This window comes from Podarcis pityusensis, assembly GCF_964106645.2.
Source record: "Podarcis pityusensis genome assembly, chromosome: 2".
Taxonomy (NCBI): Eukaryota; Metazoa; Chordata; class Lepidosauria; order Squamata; family Lacertidae; genus Podarcis; species Podarcis pityusensis.
This window is the reverse complement of record NC_138029.1, coordinates 91,860,449-91,885,827: the sequence shown is the minus strand read 5'-3', so window position 1 is coordinate 91,885,827 and position 25,379 is coordinate 91,860,449. Positions and strand designations below refer to the sequence as shown.

At 45.7% G+C, this 25,379-nt stretch overlaps 1 protein-coding gene across 3 annotated transcripts in view; it reads left to right on the top strand.

Annotated features, from left to right (window-relative positions):
• The window catches only part of GRM7 (glutamate metabotropic receptor 7), a 418,392-nt gene that overhangs the window by 223,874 nt on the left and 169,139 nt on the right, over positions 1-25,379 (top strand). The window lies entirely within an intron of this gene.

Below are 25,379 nucleotides of genomic sequence, written 5' to 3'. Positions count from 1 at the left end.
TAGGCATGCAGGCTGTTCTCCGCATCACCTCTCTTAGTGAGCAACAGGCATCATGGGACTTGCATGGGGTATACAAATGCTTCTCTGACAACGATGACTGGTAGCCCTGTAAAATGACAGCAGTAAAATATTCCGCACCAAGGTGAACGCTTGTGAAATGCAGCGTCAATTATCGGCAGCCAGCAAGATGTTCATGTGTTTTGCAACCTCTTTATAAGCACAGCAGGTCCTGCCAACTTTATGATATTATAGGGATGCTGTAGGAGCTTAAAGCTCCCATTTGTTTGTTGATCAAGCAAGGCGCACTCCCACCCGCCCACAGAGGGCTGACTCTGACTGGCAGTGGGGATTTAGACAAATCCTTGCCTGGAGAAGCATAGTTTCGAACATGGGATATTCTGCATGCAAAGTGTGTGCTCCATTGCTGAGCTCTAGCCCCTCCTTGTTCTATTAGCACCCTTCAAGAATCAATAGGCTTCCTGATTGGTATTCATATACATTTTAAATATGAAAACCTCTTTCTTAAGGAGATGCTGTGTAAAGAGAAAAAGTGTTCTCTGTTGATACAGGGCTTTGTGTCTGTTGCATGTTAGGCCATCTCTGCAAAGACCCTGGAAAATGAGTTTCGCACATTAAGTTGACATCCAGTGTCTTTCTTCATTCCGATGAAATCAAATATTTGTATTCCTTTTTACGAAGTTCACACTGCTAATATACTCCTTGTTCCTTCTAAGAGTTATAAGGAAATCTGGTCTGAAAGCGTTCTGTTCAGCACTGTGCAATTGGAAGGCAAGAAGGCCCAATGGTTCTTTCCCTTCTCCTCCTTCCCCACTGCAGCTCCATCCACTCCAAAAAGCCTCTTCAGAGATTTGGGGGGGGGGGGGCTACAATTGACTTGGGACGCGGATGGCGCTGTGGGTTAAACCACAGAGCCTAGGATTTGCCGATCGGAAGGTCGGCAGTTTGAATCCCTGCGATGGGGTGAGCTCCCGTTGCTTGGTCCCTGCTCCTGCCAACCTAGCAGTTCGAAAGCACATCAAAGTGCAAGTAGATAAATAGGTACTGCTTGGGTGGGAAGGTAAACGGCATTTCTGTGCGCTGCTCTCGTTTGCCAGAAGCGGCTTAGTCATGTTCGCCACATGACCCGGAAGCTGTACCCCGGCTCCCTTGGCCAATAAAGCGAGATGAGCGCCGCAACCCCAGAGTCGGTCACGGCTGGACCTAATGGTCAGGGGTCCCTTTACCTTTACCTTACAATTGACAGGCACGGGGAGAAAGTGGGACTGTGAAGAATGTGACCATTCTGTACAGGCAACCTTCAAAGTCTCCTGCCTTTGCAATTGCTTCCTTGCAGGTCTGAAAGCAATTGCGGCATGTGATGCCCTCCAGAACATGTTGGACTATAATTCTCATAATCCCTGACTATTGGCCACTCTAATCAGAGATGGCAGGAGTTGGACTCCAACAACATTTGCACACAGGCTTTTGAGGCTTGGTACTTAGTTTCTGAATATAGGACTTTCCTTGTAACATGGACTACTGCACAGACAGATGCCTGCATTACATTCCCTTGTTCACTTCACAAGAACGTGATTGACACTTGCACATACAGCCATGTGCTTGGCATGACTACCTATGTCCGGGGGGCACTGTGTGCAATGCCAAGGCATATCCTATCATATCCTATCAAGTCTGTCAGTAGAAGCAGATGCAGCTTACACATGGATACCTTTCTAGAGATAGGAAAGGATGAATTGCTTGCTTTGGAGGGAGGCTGCGCAGAATCTCCAAAATCCAGTTGTGTGCAAGGGCGGGTTGCATCCCATAATGAGCACTCACATCCTATATTGTGGGTGCCCTTTGTGGGATTGCATGTGGTGCTACAGTTCCCAGGGAACTTGCTAGTAGAAGGGGGCTGGACTGCTTCTCAGTGTATTATTCAGAGGTTCACACCCAGCCTCAGTATTAAGTTTCATTGCTGGGAGGTGGGGCCAGCCCCATTATAAATAGGGGGAGGAGCCGGTATTAGCCAGGCAGATGGCTCTGGAGATTCACCCTCCCTACCCTCCCTTATTTAATGTTTTCCTGTTTGCTGGTTGAAATATACTCAGAGTCGCAAAGTGATTTCATGCTCTTTATTCAGCTCATAGTGGTGAGGAGGAATGAATAAATGTCCCCTCACAGTATCTGCTTTATATACATTATTTACACAATGGGCTGCACATGATTGGCTAATTCTGGAATTCTACTGTAAGCCAATCAGGTTGTGGATTCACTTCTATCTGGAGCAGGATTGGGTGGTTCCTGCCAACCAATCATACTGCTGCATTGTTCTAGGACCAATCAGACTGCTGCATTCTGAATCCTATTGTTCTAGGACCAATCAGACTGCTGCCTTTTGGATCCTATTGTTCTAGGACCAATCAGACTGCTACAGTTTGGATCCTATTCAACTCAGTACATAACACCCCTCCCCTCTAAGTTCCAGTCCTGCCCGGGAGGTCGCATTCATAGTCCTCAAGGTATGCCGGCGGCCTACGTGTGCGTTGTGGCCTGGGGTGTTCCCTGGTCCGGGCTCCGGGTTCTGGCTCGTGTTCCAAGGATGCTGGCTGTGATGCGGCTGTTTGGTCTGGTGCAACCGGCTCGCTCAGTCGTGGTTCTGGTTCCGGTGTCCTTTCGGCCTCACGGGTCCTCTCTGTATTTACTGATTCTGCCTCTCCTGCTGGCCCCTCCTGCTCTATGGGCCTCACTGCCCCGCTGTTCCCTTGGGACTCCTCTGACCTGTCCTCCTCCTGGTTTTCTCCCGGGAATCGTCGCCGTATCTGGTCGCAGTGGCGGCGCCAGCATTGCCCCCCATCCGTTAGCACCTCGTACGACACGGGGCCAGTGACCCTGGTGATTGTGGCGGGTACCCATGCTGGGCCTGCCCCAAAATTCTTTGCGTACACTGGGTCCTGGGCCTCGAAGGTCCGGGGGTTCCTGCCTTCCCCCACCACTACCTCATCCTGAGCTCTATCGGGGTGAAGGCGGTCCAATCTGATTGCAAGGCGCCGACCCATTAGTAGTTCAGCGGGGCTCCGGCCAGTCGTTGAGCTGGGGGTGCTGTGCTGTGCTAGAAGGAATGTGGCAAGGCGGTACTCCCAGTCCCCTTGCGTCATGCGGCGAAGGGTGTCCTTGGTGGTCCGCACCATGCGTTCTGCTTGGCCATTGGTGGCAGGGTGGAACGGCGCCGAACGGATGTGGCGGATGGCGTTCTGCGCTGTGAAGGTTTGGAATTCTCCTGACGTAAATGCAGTCCCGTTGTCTGAGACGAGAGTGTCAGGGAGCCCGTGGGTTGCAAACAGCCTGCGTAGTACCCGGATGGCTGCGGACGTGGAAGTGGACGGTACCAGTGCGACTTCCAGCCATTTGGTGTAGGAGTCCACCACTATGAAGAATGTTTTCCCCTGAAAGGGGCCAGCGAAATCCACATGCAGGCGTGACCATGGTGCTCGGGCGGACTCCCAGGACTGGACTGGGGCCCTTGGGGGATCTGGGCGGGATTCTTGGCAGGCCTGGCAGTGTTTGACCCAGGCCTCTATCTCTCCATCGATCCCCGGCCACCACACATAACTCCTGGCAAGGGCCTTCATTCTTACTACCCCTGGATGTGTCTCGTGTAGGGCTGTGAGGACCCTTTTGCAGAGGGGCTGGGGAACAACGACTCTGCTTCCCCATAACAGGCACCCCTTGTGGGCCGACAGTTCATGTTTGCGGGTTGTGTAGCCGGCGAATTCTGGCCCGGGGCTGCTGCTGGGCCATCCCCTCCACACCCAGTCCAGGACCCGGGAGATGACCCTATCTTTCTTGGAATGGTGTGCAACTTCTTGTGCCTGAATGGGGCGGTCGGGAAGCAGCTCCAGGCTCATAACCTCTTGTGCAGGTGCTGGGTCAGGGCCTGTTTCCGGTAGTGGTAGCCTGCTGAGGGCGTCCGCATGGCCCATCGCCTTCCCAGGTCGGTGAATCAGTGCATACTGGTAGCTGGCAAGGAAAATTGACCACCTGAGGACGCGAGGAGACAGCACTTGGGGGGTCTGCTTTTCGGGGGCAAACAAGCCAAGCAACGGCTTGTGGTCAGTCACCACGGTGAAGGGCCGCCCGTACAAGAAATCATGGAATTTTTTTACTCCCTTTACGATTGCCAGACCCTCCTTGTCGATTTGCGAGTAGTTCCGCTCGGTTGTGCTGAGTGTCTGGGAAAAGTACGCCACCGGTACCTCTCTTCCATCCGGGAGTTGGTGCCCCAGGACAGCTCCAATGCCATAGGGTGAGGCGTCGCATGCTAGCACCACCGGCAGCCTCTCGTCGAAGTGTGCCAAGACCGAGTTTGAGACAAGCAAGTCCTTGACTGCCTGGAATGCGGCCTCCTGGCGCTGGCCCCACACCCAAGGGGCCCGCTTGTCCAGGAGTCTGTGTAGGGGCTCCGCTACCGCCGCCTTGTGGGGAAGGAAGGAATGGTAAAAGTTCAATAGTCCCAAGAAGGCCTGAAGTTCAGTCTTGCTCTTGGGCGCTGGGGCATCACAAATGGCCCGTACCTTGTCCCCAGTCGGGTGGACCCCTTCTGCGTCCACCATAAATCCCAGAAAGTCCACCTGAGGCACTCCTAGTAGACATTTTTCCCGCTTCACCTTGAGACCCGCCGTCTGGAAACGGTGCAGAACGGTGCGGAGGCGGTCCTCAAACTCCTCTGGTGTGGGGCCGGCAATCAACACATCATCGAAGAAGGGGGTGACGCCAGGAATCCCTTTAAGGAGAGAGTCCATTATATTCTGGAATATGCCTGGTGCCACGCTGACACCGAATTGCAGCCGCTTTACCCTGAACGCTCCTCTGTGCGTCACAATCGTCTGTGCCTCTGCTGTGGCCTCATCTACTGGCAGCTGTTGATATGCTTGGGCCAAGTCCAGCTTGCCAAAAATTTTCGACCCAGCCAGGGTGGCAAGGACATGGCTGACCACTGGCACTGGGTATGCGTGGGCCGTGAGGGCCTTGTTTATGGTACATTTGTAGTCTGCGCAGATGCGGACCGAACCATTAGGCTTGACGGGTGTGACGATTGGGGTTTCCCAGGGAGCATTAGGCACCGGCTCCAGCACCGGCTCCAGCACTCCTTGCTCTACGTCCAATTCCTCGTCTATACGGGGTTTCAAGGCGAACGGGACCCGGCGGGCCTTGAGCCTGACCGGTCGTACTGCGGGGTCAAGCTGTAGCGCAATGGGGGGGCCCGTATACTGTCCCAATTTCCCATCGAAAACCCCTGGAAATTCCTTGCATATGGCGTCCACGTCCACTTGTAAGCTAGTGTGGTTCACCCCGGTGACAGCTAGCCCCAGTGGTCCAAACCATGCCAATCCCAGTAAGCTAATGTAGGGGCCCTTGACCACAAGCAAGTCCAGTTGCCGCGTCCGCCCTCGGTATTGCACCCTGAAGGTCCCCACCCCCATTGTGGGGACCTTACGTTTCTGGAAGTCCCGGAGGGTGAATGGGGCCGGCCTGAGTTTGGGACCCCCAGTGGGACACAGTTTCCTTAAGGTCCTTGCCGAGATTATGGATAGAGTTGAACCCGTGTCAAGCTCCATGCGGCATGGGGCCCCCTCTATCTGTACCTCTACATAAATTTTCTCTACGTTGGGGTGGGGCAACTGGTATACCTGGAAGTCCGTGAGCTCCGTCGAGTTGCCTTGGTGCGTTGGGCCCCGGGACCTGGGGCTCTTGGATTGGTCATCTGATGCCTGGTGTCGGGTGGGCCGAGCCCGACACACCCGGGCGATGTGTCCCGATTTTCTGCACTGCCTGCACTCTGCGTTGCGGAAACGGCAGGTCCTCCTCTCGTGACTCTCCCCGCAGCTTGCGCAGTTCCCTCCTTCTCGTCGAGGCAGCTGTGGTCTGTGCGCTGCTTGAGTGCGCTGCTGTACTCGGTGCACCTCCTCCCTGTCGGATCCTGAGTCGTCGGTGAGGTCTTCATGGTGGACCCTCGGTTGGGATGGCAGGCTCGGCCGTGCCTCTTGGGTCGACCTCTCGGCAGCTTCTGTTGCCAGGGCCTCCTCCAGAGCGACCTGGAACGTTAGGTCCTTCTTAGCGTAGAGGCGCCGTTGCAGCTTCTCATCCTTCAGGCCACCGACGAGGCGGTCACGAAGCATGTTCTCCAGCTCTGAGAAGTTGCAGAACCGGGCGGCTTGGCGGAGAGAGGTCACAAACCCAGTTATGGTTTCCCCAGGGGCTTGCCGCTTTGCGTAGAAGGCATTTCGACGAGCCACCACTGAGGGCTGCGGCGAAAAGTGCCCCTTCAGCTGTTCCATTATTGTTTTGTATGGAACAGTAGCGACGTCTTCAGGCGCAAGGAGAGCCCGGGCGATTTCAAACGTCTCCTCTCCGCAGACGCTGAAGAATATCGCCCTCTTCTTGGCGTCTTCTTCATCGGTGACCCCTTTGGCTTCTAGGAGGAAGGTGAAACGGGAGGCGTACGCTTCCCAGTCTCCAGATGCTGGGTTGAATGGCGAGAAGCTGCTGTTGGCTGCCATTCTGAGTTCCTTGTGCCCCGGAGCTGAAGCCTGGATACACGGTGCGAGGCAGCGGTGCGGCAGTTGGCGGTGCTGCGGTGCTGTGTGTGGCAGTCAGCTCAGCGGGATCCCATCCTCGTCGCCAGTGAAATATACTCAGAGTCGCAAAGTGATTTCATGCTCTTTATTCAGCTCATAGTGGTGAGGAGGAATGAATAAATGTCCCCTCACAGTATCTGCTTTATATACATTATTTACACAATGGGCTGCACATGATTGGCTAATTCTGGAATTCTACTGTAAGCCAATCAGGTTGTGGATTCACTTCTATCTGGAGCAGGATTGGGTGGTTCCTGCCAACCAATCATACTGCTGCATTGTTCTAGGACCAATCAGACTGCTGCATTCTGAATCCTATTGTTCTAGGACCAATCAGACTGCTGCCTTTTGGATCCTATTGTTCTAGGACCAATCAGACTGCTACAGTTTGGATCCTATTCAACTCAGTACATAACACTGGTTAACGTTTGCTCCCTGTTTAGAGGGTGCTGCTATGGTCTATGACTGGTTGCTGTTGAAGGACCGGGAAGAAATTTTCCTGCATTGGCAGGTCTTGTCTTCCCTGTAGCAATTTGTTACAACTTTGGCGGTTATGGTGGAATCCTTTAGTCTTTTCTTCTCTATAATGGGGGGAGGGGGTGATGTGGTGATTCACCCCCTGCGATGGCAATTCTAGGGTCCCCTCTTAAAGGGGTTACATAAATGGGTATCACTGGCCATACACTGAAAGGTTGTCACTGAACTACCCTGCATGCGGGGATATGGGCTCGGCTGCCTGCCTACACTTACGTCGGGCAGAGCACCCCCATATCCCAGTTATCCTGATGTGCCCCAGTTCCCCCGGCTGGGGGGCTGGGAGGGATACACGCCCAAGGCCTAAACCAAGGTCTTCCTACATTCAGAAGTTTAATAAAGTTGTGGCCTAATTTTAATTCCATAACATTGTCAGAGTCTTTATTTCCTTTCCCACAATTCCTAGGGGCTGGGGTTGTCGTGCCTGGCCACGCAAACAATCTTTGTTCAGCTGGTATGTAAACGGGTACTAACTTGGATGTAGAAGATCCATTCTCAATGCAGCCATGATGTCTTATTCTAGGCCAGTTGTGGGTCCTTATTTGATAATACACTGTGATAAGATCTTAGGGCACAGTGTGTTAATTAGAGGGTGTCAATCACATTTATGTAAGGCTGTTTATTTGGTAAGACTGTTGCTGCTTCCCCCCCTTTTTTTTTGCTTCCACTGCCTTATCATTTATGCGTTTCAGATTCATAAATTAGACTGCCATGTTTCTCTCTTATCATTAGATTATACATCAAACTGAAATGAGAAGAGACATTTTAATGTCATCTCTGTTATCTCGTAGCATAGAACAACTGCTCCCCAAAGACTGCTAGTGAATGTGTATATACCAAAGGAGGATGCCTTGCCTACCACGAAACATGAGAGCACCTCCATTTGCAGTGATAGGCTTTCATTATTTTGCTCAAAGAGGTTGTTTGAGTTTATTGTAGTTTATCTGAGGCTCCTGCTGCTGTGCCCACACTGCACTCCCTTTTGCCTTGCCTCTCTCCCCAGTAGCTGGCAGTAAGGTGCAGCGTTGGGAAGCCAGGTCAGCAGTACAGCTCTGCCTGTATTGGCTACTACTGCAATGGAGGAATTTGAACCAGGGAGTTTGCTCAGGGAGTGTTCTCTTAACTGCTACTTGGCTGTTTTATAATGCTGCTACCTGGAGATTATAAAAGTTGGATGACTGGAGCAATGGATGAAGAAGTGGTTAAGGGAAAGCAAGAACGGCAAAGAATATACAGAATTTGGAAAAAAAAAGATTATAAAAAGGGGAGATAAAGAAGAAAATACAGTTTTAAAAGGGGAAACCAGTGAAATTTATAAAATATTAGTAGAAATGGAGGATCAAGAAGATCAAATAAAAGAGGTGTGGGAAAGGAGACAGATAGATAGTCAAAGCTGGGGGGAAATATGGGAGAATCATATGTTGAAAATGTTGTCCATAAGAATAAAAGAAAATTATTATAAATTAGTTTGGGGATGATATTTAACACCAGTCAGATTAAATCAAATAAACAAGGAATATCCGGTGTTATGTTGGAGGGGGTGCCAGGAAACGGAATTATGTTCACATGTGGTAGGGGTGTAAATATGTACAAATTTTCTAACAAAGGGTGTTTAAGGCGATAACAGAAATCACTGGGTTAAAGCTGACCGAAAGTCTAGAGGTAGCATTATTATCAATTTACAATGAGGTAAAAGGTTCACAGGCTATGAAGGACTTGCTCACAAATTTATTGACAGCTGCACAAATTATGATAGCTAGGAAGTGGAAGGGGCAAGCAGAATATAAAATGGAAGAATTTGTATAAAGAGGTGTGGGATGTAGCTATTAAAGAGAAATTAACATGTGCCATTAAGGTAAGACAGGGAATAAGCAGGAGAAATGATTTTGAGGAGATATGGAAGGTGTTCGTAGAATTTATACTGTTAAAACGGAAAGGGGTCAAACCATTGCAAGAAGTGTTGAAATTCTGGGAGGTTGGATAGTTACAATGGAATGGTCTCGGTGGTGGGGTCACATTTTTATTCTTATTTATTTATGATTATTGCTTTGTCAAAATAAAAATAAAAAGACACAAAAAGTTGGATAAAAAACTGAGATTGCTACACAGGAGAGTATGAGCTGCTTGAATATCAAGTAAAAGTGAAATGATGTTGGATAGTTCAGCTGGTTAGAGCATGGCACTCATAGCAGCAAGGTTGCAGCTTTGATCCCCATATGGGACAACTGCATATTCCTGCATAGTTCAGGGGCTTGGACTAGATGATCCCCAGGCTCCCTTCCAATTCTATGATCCCAAGAGTCCTTTGTTGTTTAAGAGAAAAGGTTAAAATGTGAAGTAGGCTGATAGGCCTTAGAGATGAATAATTGGTGGAATAACTGTAGTCCATGAGTTGGTAACCTCAAAGATGGATTACTGCAATGAGCTTTATCTGGGGTACCTTGAGCCTGGTTCAGAAGCTCTGCCTGGCTGCTGACAAGGACATCCAGCCGACAACATGTGACACCAGTGTTAAGATACCTGCACTTGTTTGCCCATCGACTGCCGAGCTAGGTTCAAGGACTTTGTATTCATTTACAAAGCCTTGAACAATTTAGGTCCACCTGAAGGCTTAAATCCCAGCTCAGTCACTGAGTTGATCTGCAGGAGCAGGTGAGCTGAATGTTCCCCAGTTTGGTGTGGCTTATTTGACAACAACAAGAAATCATGTGTTTAGAATCACAGGCAGAAACTGAAGCAGGAGAGTGGGAGAAGAAAGGCCTAGAGGCAGAGATGAATCAGGCTGGTGAAAAGTCACAGATGTTTCTGCAACTGCTTCATTAGGGCAAGACCTACCCAAGAAGGGTTGCTGTGTTCATGAGGCCTGACACTCCTGTGCAGATCCTGTCCCCCCCCAATAAAGAGTTAACTCTAACTTGCTCAGTGTGGTTTACTGCTGACTCACTCCTATCATAGTCTGTGCATACAACCTGACATTTTAGAAGTTATAATGATTTTTAGAGTTTGCAAGATGGGCGTATTTTGTAAGTTTGATTTCATTTTATCATTCTGTTACTGTTATTAGCACCTCAAAGCTCTTAGTAGACAGAGGGTTGTAAGGTCCATGAACAAGAACAAAGAGTATATTCCACACACAGCAGCCGTCCTGCCATCAAGGTAACAGTCAGTGCCCATCCATAAAAGTGAAAATTCAGGCAGGTGGGTTGAAATTCACAAGGGAATATTTCCAGTGAAGTTCCATGGGAACGTGAATCTTTGCGGTGCCTTTTTCTAAAAGAGTTTTTTGCCGATAATGTGAGAATAACATGACTTGTTGTTAAATGTGCGATACTTCTGACCTCTTCTATTCGCACTTAGAAAGAAAAAATTAGAATACCGAGGAGACTTGCTGTCTTGCTTAGGCCGCACATGTCTCTGCACCAGTTTTACATAAAACATCAAGTTCTTACAAAAGTTTTTAAAAATCCATGCTGGGCTGTCCACAGTGTATCATAGTGCGAATGAGAGGGAGGCAAGCTGTTATTCTTTCTTTATTTTCTGTTGGCAGGGTGTGTGCGCTCTCTGCCTCTCTCGCTTTTAAAATTGTGTTGGTGTTTGTATAATTTATTTCTCTAAGTATAAGCTACATCGGGGGTTCTTTGCAAGGCTGAAAGGAAGGGTAAATATACTGGTCCAAATCTAACAAACTGAATTTCAATAGGGACAAATGTCAGGTTCACCACTTAGGCAGAAATAACCATCTGTACAAGTATAAGATGAGGGACACCTGACCAGTAGTACATGTGAAAAGGATCTAGGGGTCTTAGTAGACCACAAGCTTGACATGAGTCAACAGTGTGATACAGCAGCCAAAAAAGCTAATGCTATTCTAGGATGCATCCACAGAAGTCTAGTGTCCTGATCAAGGGAAGTAGTAGTACTGCTTTATTCTGCCTTGGTCAGACCACTCGGAGCACTGCGTCTAGTTCTGGACACCACAATTTAAGAAGGATATTGACAATCCGGAACTTGTGCAGAGGTGAGCAACCAAGGTGAACAGGTGTCTCGAAACCAAGCATTATGAGGAACAGTTGAAGGAGTTGAGGGCATTTAGCCTGGAGAAGAGGAGACTGAGAGGAGATATGATAGCATTCTTCCATTATGTAAAGGATTATCACATGGAAGATGGAGCAAGCTTGTTTCCTCCTACTGTGGAGGGTAGGACCCAAACCAATGGTCTTAAGTAACAAGACAGGAGGTTCCAACTAAACATCAGGAAGAACTTTCTGGTAGTAAGAGCTTTTTGACAGGGGAACAGAGGTTTTTAAGTAGAGGTTGGATGTCCATCTGTCATGGATGCTTTAGGTGAGATACCTGCATTGCAGGGGAATGGACTAGGGACCCATGCAGTCTCTTCTGACTCAACAATTCCATGATTCTATCAATCTGCATAGTCATTTGTCATGGTTTCTGTCTGAGCTGTTAGCTGAGGGGTTGGAGGGGGTTGTTTAGCAACAACAAGTCACATCTGCCTATCATTGTCAATGGTTCTGTGTTAGGGTTTTTTGTAGGGGGGTGGGCTGTAATTCCTGCCCTCCCCAGGGAAAACACTTAGCCCATTTTGTCATCCTATACCACTGCCTGTGTAAATTGGTTCCCCAAGAAGTAATGATCTAACTTAACAACGTTTGTGGGACAAATATATGTTTGCCACTGTCCCAAAGGTACAGATTACGTGAATTAAGCCCTGTGAGCTTACATCAGTCTTAATATAGTCTGGTCTTGTTTGATGTAATTACAGTGAAGGATAAAGTCAGATCTTATTTGCAAAGGACAAGCAGTGTGCTTATATAATAATCACTTTATAAAAGGTTGCATTTAAAAGGTGTTTAATCAGAGCTCTTTCGTATTGATAAGCAATAAACAGTACCCATGTTTATGCAACAAAAATCAATAAAAGAGAATTGCATTTTCTTCAGACAGCCGTTTCAAAGCTTATTTGGGCAAAATAAAATGAAAGTGGTGAAAATCATTCAATGATTTGTTGTTGTTTTGTATTGAAGCCTCTTAGGAGAGGCAGTTACCCCAAAGGCAGCTTATACATCTTTTATTTTATTTTTTTTTAAAAAGGTTGTTAAAAAAAGCAAAAAAAAATCACCCTTGTGATTTGTACTATATGCGTACCTATATGAAGCAAATGGGAAAAGATTAGAATTATTTTTTTCTGGCCATGTTGGGTAGAATCTAAGGTCACAAGGAAATGTTGTGTCATGGCAATGAGGGCTTTGTTGTGAATTTCTATGTGTGGATATGAAGTGTGGAGTCCTGGGCACATGTGTGTAGAGTGAAAACAGGACTAACAATGTTTGTGCAGATTCCCGAGAGAAAATAAAAGGAGTATACTGACAGGACCAATGGCATGAAGCAGCAAAGGGAAGGAAGAGTTCTTCCTACTTTAATATTGTATTTATTACCTTGCCTTTTTGCCAACACTATCCAAAAATGAAACACATAAAATGACTAGACAGAACAGATAGTAAATCCTGGGATCTATGCGAGGAGGAGCAAAACTAGCAAGGGTTCACCTGACTTTGAGGGTCTACTGCTGATTTACTTAAGCTATTGCTGATTTCAAAGCAGAGACATCACCTTGCCGACAAAGGTCTGTATAGTTAAAGCTATGGTTTTCCTAGTAGTGATGTATGGAAGTGAGAGCTGGACCATAAAGAAGGCTGATCGCTGAAGAATTGATGCTTTTGAATTATGGTGCTGGAGGAGACTCTTGAGAGTCCCATGGACTGCAAGAAGATCAAACGTATCCATTCTTAAGGAAATCAGCCCTCAGTGCTCACTGGAAGGACAAATCCTGAAGCTGAGGCTCTAATACATTGGCCACCTCATGAGAAGAGAAGACTCCCTGGAAAAGACCCTGATGTTGGGAAGGATTGAGGGCGCAAGGAGAAGGAGACGACAGAGGACGAGATGGTTGGACAGTGTTCTCACAGCTACCAGCATGAATTTGACCAAACTGGGAGGCAGTGGAAGACAGGAGTGCCTGACGTGCTCTGGTCCATGGGGTCATGAAGAGTCGGACATGACTAAACGACTAAACAACAACAATTGCTGATTTCCTTCCATTGCCATTTCTGTCAGCCATCATGGTCTGTTTCCTACTGGTGTTATATTGGTCTTCCCCTTTTGTTCTCCTCACATGCTGCCATCCATCTTTGCATTTACTTTTGTTCCTCTGCCTCATTTTTTGTATTCCATCCCTCTCAACATTTTCTTTACATTAAAGGAAAATATTCTGTACATTCAGCTCCTCGATTCTTGAAGCCAATCCATGATGATGATGATGATGATGATGATGATGATGATTAGGTTGACACTAGGGCCGGCCCAAGACATTTTGCCACCTGAAGCCGGCTGGGCCCAAATGGTGTCCTCCTCCCCCAGGCCAGTGCTTTAAAAAGTCTTACTGCATAATGCTGGTTCCTGCTTTGTGTATCCTGTACCACCTATTATGCTGCTTGTGCATGAAGGGCAGAGCTGGACTATCGTTCAGTTATCCTGGTAGCCACTGGAATCTGCTTGGAATTCTGCATTGATTCTTTGAATGTGGTGAAATGCCAACTTCACATGTGATTTCAAATGAATACAACCCACCCATAAAGTCCACCCGTAGGTGCATTCAGCCAGCTTTTTATTGAGACTGCATATCTTGTCATCATTTGATTTTTCTCACATGAGGAAGGCAGTATACCAGCAAGGTGTTCTGCTAAGTGCAGGCCAGCTGAGTTGTCCCCATTTTTCTATTCACAGCCAGAAGGGCTGCTATGGGAAAATAAGGCTCTTGAACTCTGTAATCCTCTAATAGCCATTTGGAAAATAAATGAAGCCATAGTTCAGGGACAAGTACTCCTTTTTAGGTCAGAAGCATCAGGTATGGAAGTACATGCGGCACTTGCAAACCACTCTCTAAGAGTAAAGGTGCCAGTTACAAAGACTTCTGGTGGGTGGAGTCAATCTCTAAAGAGGTCTGAAGAAAGTCCATGTAAAAAAATCATTAGCCATCATTTTCTTTGGGCTATGGATAATATATTTATACCTTTTCTGACATTACCAGTAAGCAAACAAAAAGTGCACAAATATGTGAAAGATTTCGGTGCACCCCGAATAATACTTAATTGTACACACACAGGTATTCATGTTTAATATCTCCTTTGTATTGATCAGTGGTGTAGCATGGGTTGCCAGTGCCCGGGGCCATGAAGGAGGGGTGGGAAAAGAAGGAGTGTGCATGCACATTAAACTGTCCAACAACATCCACATCACCCAAAAGATCGCAGCCACAGACATAAGAAGAGCCATTTTGTTGTCTGGAGAGGTCACTTCCTGGTTCTCATGGAGAAGCTGTTTTCATTGGAGCAGCAAAAGTGGGTAGCTTGATTCAGGCATCACCAGGCGTTGAATTTTGCACCCCTAACAATTTTGCAACCACACCTGCCCCCCCATGCCACTGTTACTGCTCCAATTATAAAAAAAACCCTTTTTGTAATACATGTACACAATTTAGGCACTAAGTGGCAAGCCTTTAAACTCATGATCTGTTGGAAAGTATTTAAATCTGTAATTTCATCTTACTTAATTTGCAGGTCATAGCCTCTCCATCACCATCCCACATAGATATGGCATATAATACAAAGAGCTACCTTAGGCTAATGTTTAATTAGTTTTTTAGTATCCCAATGATGACAGGAAAAATGACAGTGCTTTAAATTTAGTGTGAATGAAGAGGTGACAAGTGATTCTTAAAGATCAGAGTATGAAGTCAGATAATAAGAAGCAGAGGATGGAGTTTTGACTGAGGCTGAAAACAGCTGTAGCATCATAGGAGTAGTGGGGGTAGGTTCAAATTAGCCTAGCTTCCCTTTTCTATCTTGCAGCAGGCTCTGTTCAAAGCTATTCTGTGGGGTTTGCCAAGTTTGAAGCTGACCTAGGATAAACTTAATTCCTACCTTTTTAAACTACACCACAGTTGATTCAACAGTTGTGCACATATATATTCCTATTCCATATGGCTGTTCGCTAACATGTTTGACCGTTACATTTCTATGCATTGCTCTAAGCAGTTTAAAAGCCAAGACAGCAGCCTCCTGACACATCCTTTGCTCTTTCTTGTTCTTTCACAGCTTTCCCAGTGCTGGAAAGCTGTGTATTATGGGGTTATGTCTCCCCCTACCCTCATCAGCAAAGGCCGAAATGTTTTGTGGCACTCAGAGTAGGCTTGGATAGAAGGGGCAGTGACTCATGGATAGAGACTTAGTGTTATGTAGATGGTAGGGATGCGGGTGGAGCTGTGGTCTAAACCACAGAGCCTCTTGGGCTTGTTGATCAGAAGGTTGGAGATTCGAATCCCCATGACAGCGTGAGCTCCCGTTGCTCTGTCCCAGCTCCTGCCAACCTAGCAGTTTGAAAGCACACCAGTGCATGTAGATAAATAGGTACCACTGCGGTGGGAGGGTAAACCGTGTTTCCGTGCGCTCTGGTTTCCATCATGTTCTGTTGCACCAGAAGCGGTTTAGTCATGCTGGCGACATGTGGACAAACACTGGCTCCCTCGACCTGAAAGCAAGATGAGCACCGCAACCCCATAGTCGCCTTTGACTGGACTTAACTGTCCAGGGGTCCTTTTCCTCTCTTTTTTTACCTTTATGTAGATGGCAGTTATATTATATGACCCATCAGCAATGGTGCCACATTGAGACAAGTTGGCAGCGGAATGAAATCAAAGCACAGTTCCCCCATTCCCCACCCCACACTGCCTGTCCACACACACATTATGGGCTCTTGGATTTTATTTGTTAGCTTGTCTAAAAATGGGAAGACCTCGACATTTAAAAATGCATACACATATACAGTGGATATTAATCTAATAATAATACTTTATTATTTATACCCCATCCATCTGGCTGGGTTTCCCCAGTCACTCTGGTCAGTTCCCAACAGAATATTAAAAACTTGATTAAACATCAGACATTAAAAACCTCCCTAAACAGGGCTGCCTTCAGATGTCTTCACGATGGGTGTGGAGACGCTCCTTCAGGTATACTGGGATGAGGCCATTTTGTGCCTTAAAGATCAGCACCAACACTTTGAATTGTGCTCAGAAACGTACTGGGAGCCAATGTAGGTCTTTCTGGACTTGTGTTATGTGGTCTCGATGACCACTCCCAATCAACAGTCTAGCTGTCGCATTTTGGATTAGTTACACACACACACACACACACACACACACACACACACTGCCCATTTGACTGGGTTTCCCCAGCCACTCTGGACAGCTTCCAACAAATTAAAACACAATACGACGTCAAACTTTAAAAACTTCCCTGATTATGGTTGCCTTCAGATGTCTTCTAAAAGTCAAATAGTTGTTTATTTCCTCAAATGTTTATGCCTAGACTTTAACAAGCCTCCAAAAGAACAGCAGTTTCATAAGTGCATTACAGAGAGTTTTCACTCCTGAAATTCTCTTATTTCATCTTTGCTGTACCTTCATCAGTAGAATCCACTGATATTGCAGATCAAACTTAATCTTGTTGTTTTTTTAACCATTCTCTTCTATTGTTCATATCATAGGTTAATTCTTGCATTTGTATGGTGCAGTTTTAAAGAATACCTACTTATAATAAATTGAGGCCAAGAAGTGGGAGCTAGAAGACTGCAAAAGCAAAAATGCATGCCATTGGAAATGAACTATTTGTTTTTGGTGAGCTTTGAACTATAATAGCAGGGATGTGCCTTAAATTCATGGTCTTCCTCTTGATGGCCAAGTTGCTCCCAGTCCTGGGATCAACGTACACCAGTAACAAAATGGCCTCTCCTTTCCTTGCCACCCAAACAGTTGGCAAATGGAGTCCTGCAGCTTTTGTTTAGATCCCATTGCTAATTGGTATTGAATATTGTTGCTTTTTGTTTTAGGGAATACTCTTCTTTCCCGGTACACAAGACCATTCCAAACATTAATTACGCAGACATATTAATGTGATAACCCCCCTGTATTTTTCTCTTCAAGCAGTGCAGCGTGCATCTTATTTCTTTCTCTATCTCTCATACACTTCTTTTTTCCCCTCGATTTCTCCTATGATAAATGGAAAACCTCAGCCGCAATTTAAGATAATTACTGTAATTAAAAATTACACTTATTTCAAACAACAGGGAGGAAAGGATTTAAATCTAAACAGAGTCTTCAGATTTAAAGATGAGGATTTCAGAGCCAGGTCCTGTCTCTGCTACCACTTATTTAGGAGGAGTTGCTAAGAAATTTAATGTCTTGAAGGAAAAGAATATAGCCACTGCCACCTAAGCTTTCATCACATTTTGGACTACTGTAATGTACCCTTGTGGGAGTGTCCCTGAACGACAGTCTGAAAGCTTCAGATTGCACAATGCAGAGCTGCCTGCCTAAAAATAATAGAATCATAGAGTTGGAAGAGACCACAAGGGTCATTTGCCAAATGTGGGACTCAGACCCGCGACCCTGAGTCTCAAGCTCTACTGACTGAGCTATGCTGTCTATATGAATATAGAACTAATTTCACCCTGGTTCCCATTATGTTGTCAGTTCAAGGTGGTGATGAAACTGTGCTCAGTTTTGGCCGAAGGTTCCTGAAAAAACACTTTTCTCCCACTATGAGCCTTCCCAGCTGCAAAGATGCCATTGTAGAATCCTTGTTCACATAGTCTAGTTGTCAAGTAACGTATACTTGAGTGTTCACACAAGAATGTCTCACAAATGGAATGGTGGTTTCCAGATCAGTTTCAAATCAGTTTTCAGAAGCGAAGGGTTCACAATTTGAGCCCAGATTTCAGTAACGAGTTGGTATGTGGTCATTATCAGTTGTATCAGAAAACATTTCCAAAGCATAAATTGACTCAGAAGCCTGAAGGTATCAAATGTGGTTGTATTTCTAAAAGTAATGTAATGAGTGGGAGACTCATGAGTACCAGGATAGAAGCCCCCACTCAACTCCACCAATAGAAAAAGGAGGAATCAAAATGCAACAAATCATTAATAAATAAAGTAGGGTGGTTTATTCATATTCCATTTTAACAGATGGGAAAAAGGAAGGTTCTAGCTTGCTTCAGACCACACAGTGAGTTTAAGACTCCATAAGGTTATGAAACCAGATATTCTGTCCATACTGATAACCATGCCCTTGATTTGTAATTCAGAGTGGATCTACACAAAGGAGAAAAATGCTATAAATAAGTCAGAAATAAAATTGTTATAACGAAAGGGGGGAAACGCTCTGGAAAATCATTGATTTTTTTTTACACTCCAGCGCCGTCTGGTGTTGCATGTTTATAACACATTCAAAATACTGGGGTTTTTTTTTACTAATGTAGCTGAGTCCCTAGATGTCTGGCACATTTGTTTTAGTTGGCAACTGTATATGCAGGAGTTGCTCAGTATTAAATTTGGTCAGTGATATATGAATGGTACAGGCTGACCAAAATTCCCTCTGCCTTATATGTGAACAGGATATACAGTATGTGTGGACAACCATTGTGTCTGCCCAATATTTCATGTATTTCAACACTTAGCTTCTACCTTTTCCTCAATAAATCAGAACGATTCAACTCCTAATAAGGGTCTAACCTACTCTCATGCAGGAGAATGTTAATTATATGAGTTTTGGAAAAGTGTGAGGGGGAAGATTTGATGTTTCTTCTCCTTCATTAGTTAGGAACAGCATACAGGGGTACCTCGGGTTACAAACACTTCAGGTTACAGATTCCGCTAACCTGGAAGTAGTACCTCAGGTTAAGAACTTTACCTCAGGATGAGAACAAAAATTGAACAGCAGTGGGGCGGTGGCAGTGGGAGGCCCCATTGGCTAAAGTAGTACCTCAGGTTAAGAATGGTTTCAGGTTAAGAACAAACCTCTGGAATGGATTAAGTTTGTAACCAGAGGTACCACTGTATTTTATATCCCCCATTCTCTCAAGCTCCTTTGTGGAGGGGCCATGCTCACTGAACGTAGTGCAATGCATGAGCCATAGGTAGGGGCGGAGGAAGGGGGTGCGGTAGGGGCAGTCCGCCCCAGGAGTCACCACTGGAGGAGTGACAAAATAGCAGACGGCGCTCGCCCCACCCCTGGGCACAGGACATGTGCACCACCCCAGGCGCCCGATCGGCTTGCTCCGCCGCTGGGCATAGGATCATTGTGTTAAGATGAATCTCCAAATACACAATAGCAGAGCACTCATAATATTACTTTGGTGGATACTTTCCTTACTTCTATATTGTCCTTTGCTTTGTGCTTTGGAACTGAAAATTATGTGGGCTTTTATTTACCATTTGTAATGGTTAATGAAAATGTTTTTTTTAAAAAAACAACAACCTTTGTGCTATGTAAAAATGGGGAAACCTGGGGATGTGTAATTTAGGTTTCCTGTTGCAAGGTGGCTGACCACAATCTGACTACAGAATGATTGCAATGTATGTCAAATTAACTTTGCTTGGAATTTACGACCAGTCGACCAGATACATGCTTGCATATTCAGTGAAAGCATAGGTCTGTATCTATGTCAAAACTTCAGGTCATATTGTGATGTGCTCATCTGTCTCCCGTATGGACATATCTAGTATTCTACAGGAGCTGGCACATGTGGAATTTTGGCAAGATGCTCTTACATATCAGCGACCATGCTGTTTGTTAGGGCTAGGTTTGCAAAGACAATCAGAACAGATCTTTCTCCGTGCTGAGCAACAAGTCAATTGATTGTTTAATACTGAAGATGGCTAGGCATTATGAAAGAGACTTTAAACTGTCCCAAATCACCTAATGATTTCACCGCCTTGAAAACTCTCCGTGAGGAGCTAAGAGCTATTTCAGCGACTCTTCGTTTAATGCTGACTCTTGTTTTTGCTTGCCAGCACTTGCGCCGATTGATTATTATTACATCTGTGGTGTTTGCAAGACTGTAAATGTCCCATATTTGTCTGTGTTGGTGTTAAGAGCTAAATGCTAGGAAATACTCACTCCCCTAAGTATAATGAGCTATGATTTCCATTCCAAGCACCATACAGTATGTTATTCCATTTACTTTTTTCATGGTCATTCAGTTGCCAGGCTTATCTTGAGGAACAGTATACAATCAAATATTGGGTTAGCTTCTATTCTATAGTTTTTTTTAGGCAGAGATGCCTGGTAATCCTTTGGCAATCTGGGATATATTCCCAAACTTCATACACAGTGTGACATTTCTGAACCAACTCAGTGCTTAACATTATAAAGTTAAAAAGAAGGCTTTGGGGAGAATTTCAATAATCCCAGGGAGCACTAGCTGGAGGGATGTATTACTGTTTAATATGCAGGTCTCGGGAGGCTAGGAAATGCAATTTTACTGCAGCAAGATTGTGTTATCAAGTTAATATAGTTTCTTTCTTCCGTCTAACTTGTTGAAAGTATTGCAGCTTTTTCTTTTCTTACTGCAACCTTCTGGAGACTTACAATGTCTGACCTTATCCTGGAGTCTCTTTATACTAGCGTGGGAGGGTGGGACAGGCACACATGAAATGTAACAAGCAAACCAAATGTTCTCCTATTTAATCCCAGCGACTGAATTTCTTGAAAGCAGTTGTGGTTCCCCTACCTGCATTTTCACCTGGGGAACGGCTTGCATTGATGAAGTTTGACCCCAGTTCTGCAGTTTCCATCTTTTCCCCTCTCTTCTTTTTCGACATGGCTTTCAGAGCTATGAGTAAAAGTTTTGTCTTTGTAGTGCTATATATTTCGGCATTCCCGGAAGTCAACTAATGAATAGAGGATGCCCCGCAGGTGATTTCAAATCCTTTAGAACACCTTCCTCAGGACCTCTTGTCTCCTGAAGGTCTGTAAGGCACGTCAAGAGTCCTGTCCCTCTCACATTCTGTTTCCATGACAAATCCTGCAGATTGAGCCCTAGGTTTAGGGGTTCCTCCTAGTTTGCAAACCACCTTACTTGAGTACTCAAGTCAGTTCTGTAAAAGGGCTGAACTTTGACTGCTGGAGACTTAAGACTGCATACAGCAAGGAGTCCTATTCGGGATATATTCAGGATCTCATTTGCAATACAGAAAGGATGCATTCTTCTTACTGGCATTGCAAACAGTACCAAGGCATGTAAAATTCATTCCATGTGGAATTGCCCAATAGGAACACAATGCTGGCTTGATGTTGATACTCATTTCAGCTTAGCTTTGCAAAGCACCATTACACTTGATGCAAAGACTCTCCTAATGGGCTGCATTCCTAGGACTACGGAACATTAGTCCAAGCCATATCAAATAAATACAGCATGTCGCCGTAATCACACACAAAAATGCAGTCTTTTAGACCTGGGGAAACCACAGTTGCTCATCGATCTTGAGATGGTCAGTGGTGCTACTCAGAGGTATATGCTTGGCAGCACACCTGTAGTCTCTTGTCTAATCAAAGGGGGAGTTTCCTTTCTGCACCGAATGCAGGGATGTGATAGGGTAATTGATTATTTGAAAACTGTATTTAAGTTGATTAAATGTTTTGTATGCTGCTGGTGAGGAGTGGTGACTTGCAGCTTTTGATTGTTATATATTCAAAAATAAAAAAAGCGGACAGCCTTTTATTTCAACACCTCAGTCACTGCGCACACCCTGTTGGCGAAATAGCCCAACAGTGTTGACCAGCTTGCTAACAGTGTTGACCAGCTTACTCGGCCCAGTATACCTGAAGGAGCGCCTCCACCCCCATCGTTCAGCCCGGACACTGAGATCCAGCACCGAGGGCCTTCTGGCGGTTCCCTCATTGCGAGAAGCAAAGCTACAGGGAACCAGGCAGAGGACCTTCTCGGTAGTGGCGCCCGCCCTATGGAACGCCCTCCCATCAGATGTCAAAGAGATAAACAACTCCCTGACATTCAGAAGACATCTTAAGGCAGCCCTGTTCCGGGAAGTTTTTAATGTATGACATATTACTGTATTTTTGGTCTTTGTGGAAGCCGCCCAGAGTGGCTGGGGAAACCCAGCCAGATGGGCGGGGTACAAATAATAAATTATTATTATTATTATTATTATATTATTATTATTATTATAATGCAGGGGTAGAGAACCATTTTTGGGCTGAGGGCCACGTTCCCTCATGCACAACCCAGCAGGGGCCAGAGGCAAAAGTGGGTGGATTAACAAATGAGCCTCTTAACTCTGTTCAGTAGGCCCCCATTTTTGTTCCCTGCCCCACAGAGCATTTCCTATCACAAGGAGGACAAGTGCCGCCACCACTGCACCGATGGGACACAGCACACATACCAACTGCCCCTTAATCCCAACTTTATTTTACTTTATTCTTTGGTAGATATACAAAAAGAAATAAATGTTGGAAAGGTCCAAGATTAGCCACAGACACACAAAGCGTATTTTAGTAAAAAAATAATAATAATCAAGATGCCTTGCTCTTCACTCTTCTCCCCCTTTTTCCCCACCCAGGGCAGCCCTACACTCTGCCTGCCCCTCAGAGCCGGTGTGTCACGTGGGCCTCGGTGGCAGCAACCTCTCCTCATCTTTGCCTGCTCTCCAGCAGCCACTATGAGCTGCCTGAGGAAGGTGGCTGGCAGTAGCAGCCATGGACAGGCAACGGGATGCTCTGTCGTAGCCGCTGGCCCTGGCTCATCAGCCTCCCCAAGCTCAGCAGCAGCAACACTTCAGAAAGGGAAATAGGCGTATTCCGGGATCAAATCAGGGACACTTGGAGGGTGTGTGTCAGGGACTGGGATGAAGAGACTGAGGAATGGTGGGTATCTCACCCCCCCTTCTCCTGTAGCTGACAGGGAGGAGAGAGACAGTATTGAATTGCAGCCAAACTATGAGGGAGATAACGGGGTAGAGACGGGCGAGCAGCCAAGTTATGCTGAATTGGGAGAATCAAGGGAGGGGAGAGAGCAGCCAGTGAACACTTCAATAGACAGCACAGATGATCCTCTGCCCCCTAGGATGCAACGGTCGTTGAGGGTACAAGAGCAAGGTGCGCAGCGATGTTTGGCAACAAGGGGCTTCCGTGGGGGCCAGTGCTGTTGGGGAAGGGGAAAGGAGGAGGAGCCAGAGTGAGCAACTCCATTATAGAGGAAAGACTGAGATTCCTTTGTCTGTTACCACAGTGACTGAATAAATATCTTTGGAAAGCTTTCTTGTTCATCCCGGCTCCTTGAAACCATTGGGAGAGGAGGGAGAGAATTCCTCAGGTCTGACAGGATGCAATTATTATTATTATTATTATTATTCATAATCATTAACAGTATGTTAACACCACTGATAACATTTTAACACCACTTTATATTTCAACAAACATCTCAAAGCAGTTGATATATCCCACCAATAATCAATATAAAAATTCAATGTTATCCCCACGTTCCATGTTACTGGTTATAATAATAATATTCTACAATTACAGCAACACAATTAAGCCACAATAAATTTCAAAGCAAAGCACATTGATAAAATGAAACCCACAAAAGTCAATCATGTATCGCTCAGCTGGTAGAGCAGGAGACGCTTAATCTCAGGGTTGAGGATTCAAGCCCCACGTTGGGCAAAAGATTCTTGCGTTACAGGAAGCTGGACTTGATGACCCTCATGGTGTCTTCCAACACTACAATTCTATGATTCTATGAAAGCCTCAAAATGCAACGCAATTACAGCATACATGTTTGTTGTTTAGTCGTTTAGTCATGTCCAACTCTTTGTGACCCCATGGACCAGAGCACGCCAGGCACTTCTGTCTTCCACTGCCTCCCGCAGTTTGGTCAAACTCATGCTGGTAGCTTCGAGAACACTATCCAACCATCTCGTCCTCTGTCATCCCCTTCTCCTTGTGCCCTCCATCTTTTCCAACATCAGGGTCTTTTCCAGGGAGCCTTCTCTTCTCATGAGGTAGCCAAAGTATTGGAGCCTCAGCTTCAGGATCTGTCCTTCCAGTGAGCACTCAGTGCTGATTTCCTTAAGAATGGATACATTTGTTCTTCTTGCAGTCCATGGGACTCTCAAGAGTCTCCTCCAGCACCATAATTCAAAAGCATAAATTCTTCAGTGATCAGCCTTCTTTATGATCCAGCTCTCACTTCCATACATCACTAACAGCATACCTATATTCAGCATACACTAACAGCATACATATATTCTCATAAATATGGCCCCCCAAAGCCCTAACATTTAATAATACCATGCATGCAGTAGGCTCCCTGCTTCAGATCTTCGCCCCCAGTGATTGGATGGCAGAAGCAGAGCCTTAAACTATGTAAGATTGAGCAGACGCAAACCACTGAATAGGACTTGTTCAGTGTTTTGTTCCCATCTTGCTGCCTTTTGTCCATTTCTTCGCCAGTGAGGCTAAGAACACATTTTAATCCCTCTCGCCTCACTTCTAAATGCTATTAACGTGTGAAAGAAAATGCAGAGAAAAGTCATTGTAAAACTCAATGTATGTTCTGATCAGCCTGGCTTTCTCCTTTGATTTACAGACTTGGGAAATTCAAATACTGCAGTACACAGGCTCCTCTTTATCATTGCACCATTGTTATTGCACAGTAGTTTTTCCTCATTACAAGTGGGGGAAGAAAACAGCTTTTCTCTTCCGTACTTTCTGAAGAATAATGGGTAGGGAGTCCCGGCCCTTTTTCAAAAATCAAAGGCTGATGCATTTTATTTATAATAAAGAAATGGCTTATTAGAAAAATACCAATATCCCCTACCATAAACTTTCCTGCATTTGTAGTAGGGGAATATCTGTAGAACCTACAAACAGGGCTGTTCCCATAATATTTTTGGGAGGGTGTTGCCTGGTATCCCCCAACCCTCTCCCAATTAGGGATGGGTCCAGTCCTGTTTGTGGCAACTGCTGTGGTGGCCCTCATATGCTTCCTCTGCTGCCCCTCACCACCCTCCAGACATGCTTCAGTGGTGGACAGACAGCAGAGCTTTAATGGAAGCCAAATTCAGCTCCCATCCAGCTCAGACTATAGAACTATGAAATCTGGAAATTTCATAGATCTGTGGGTTGGAGCAGTATATTTGTGGTAACAAAATGGTGGACAGTCACTGTGGGTAGGAGATTGGCTTCCATTCAAGAACAGCACCAATAGCTGCTACTGAAAAACATTCAAAGGACCCAGCAGGGAGGGTGGTGAGTGGCAGCTTGACTAGGTCACTTG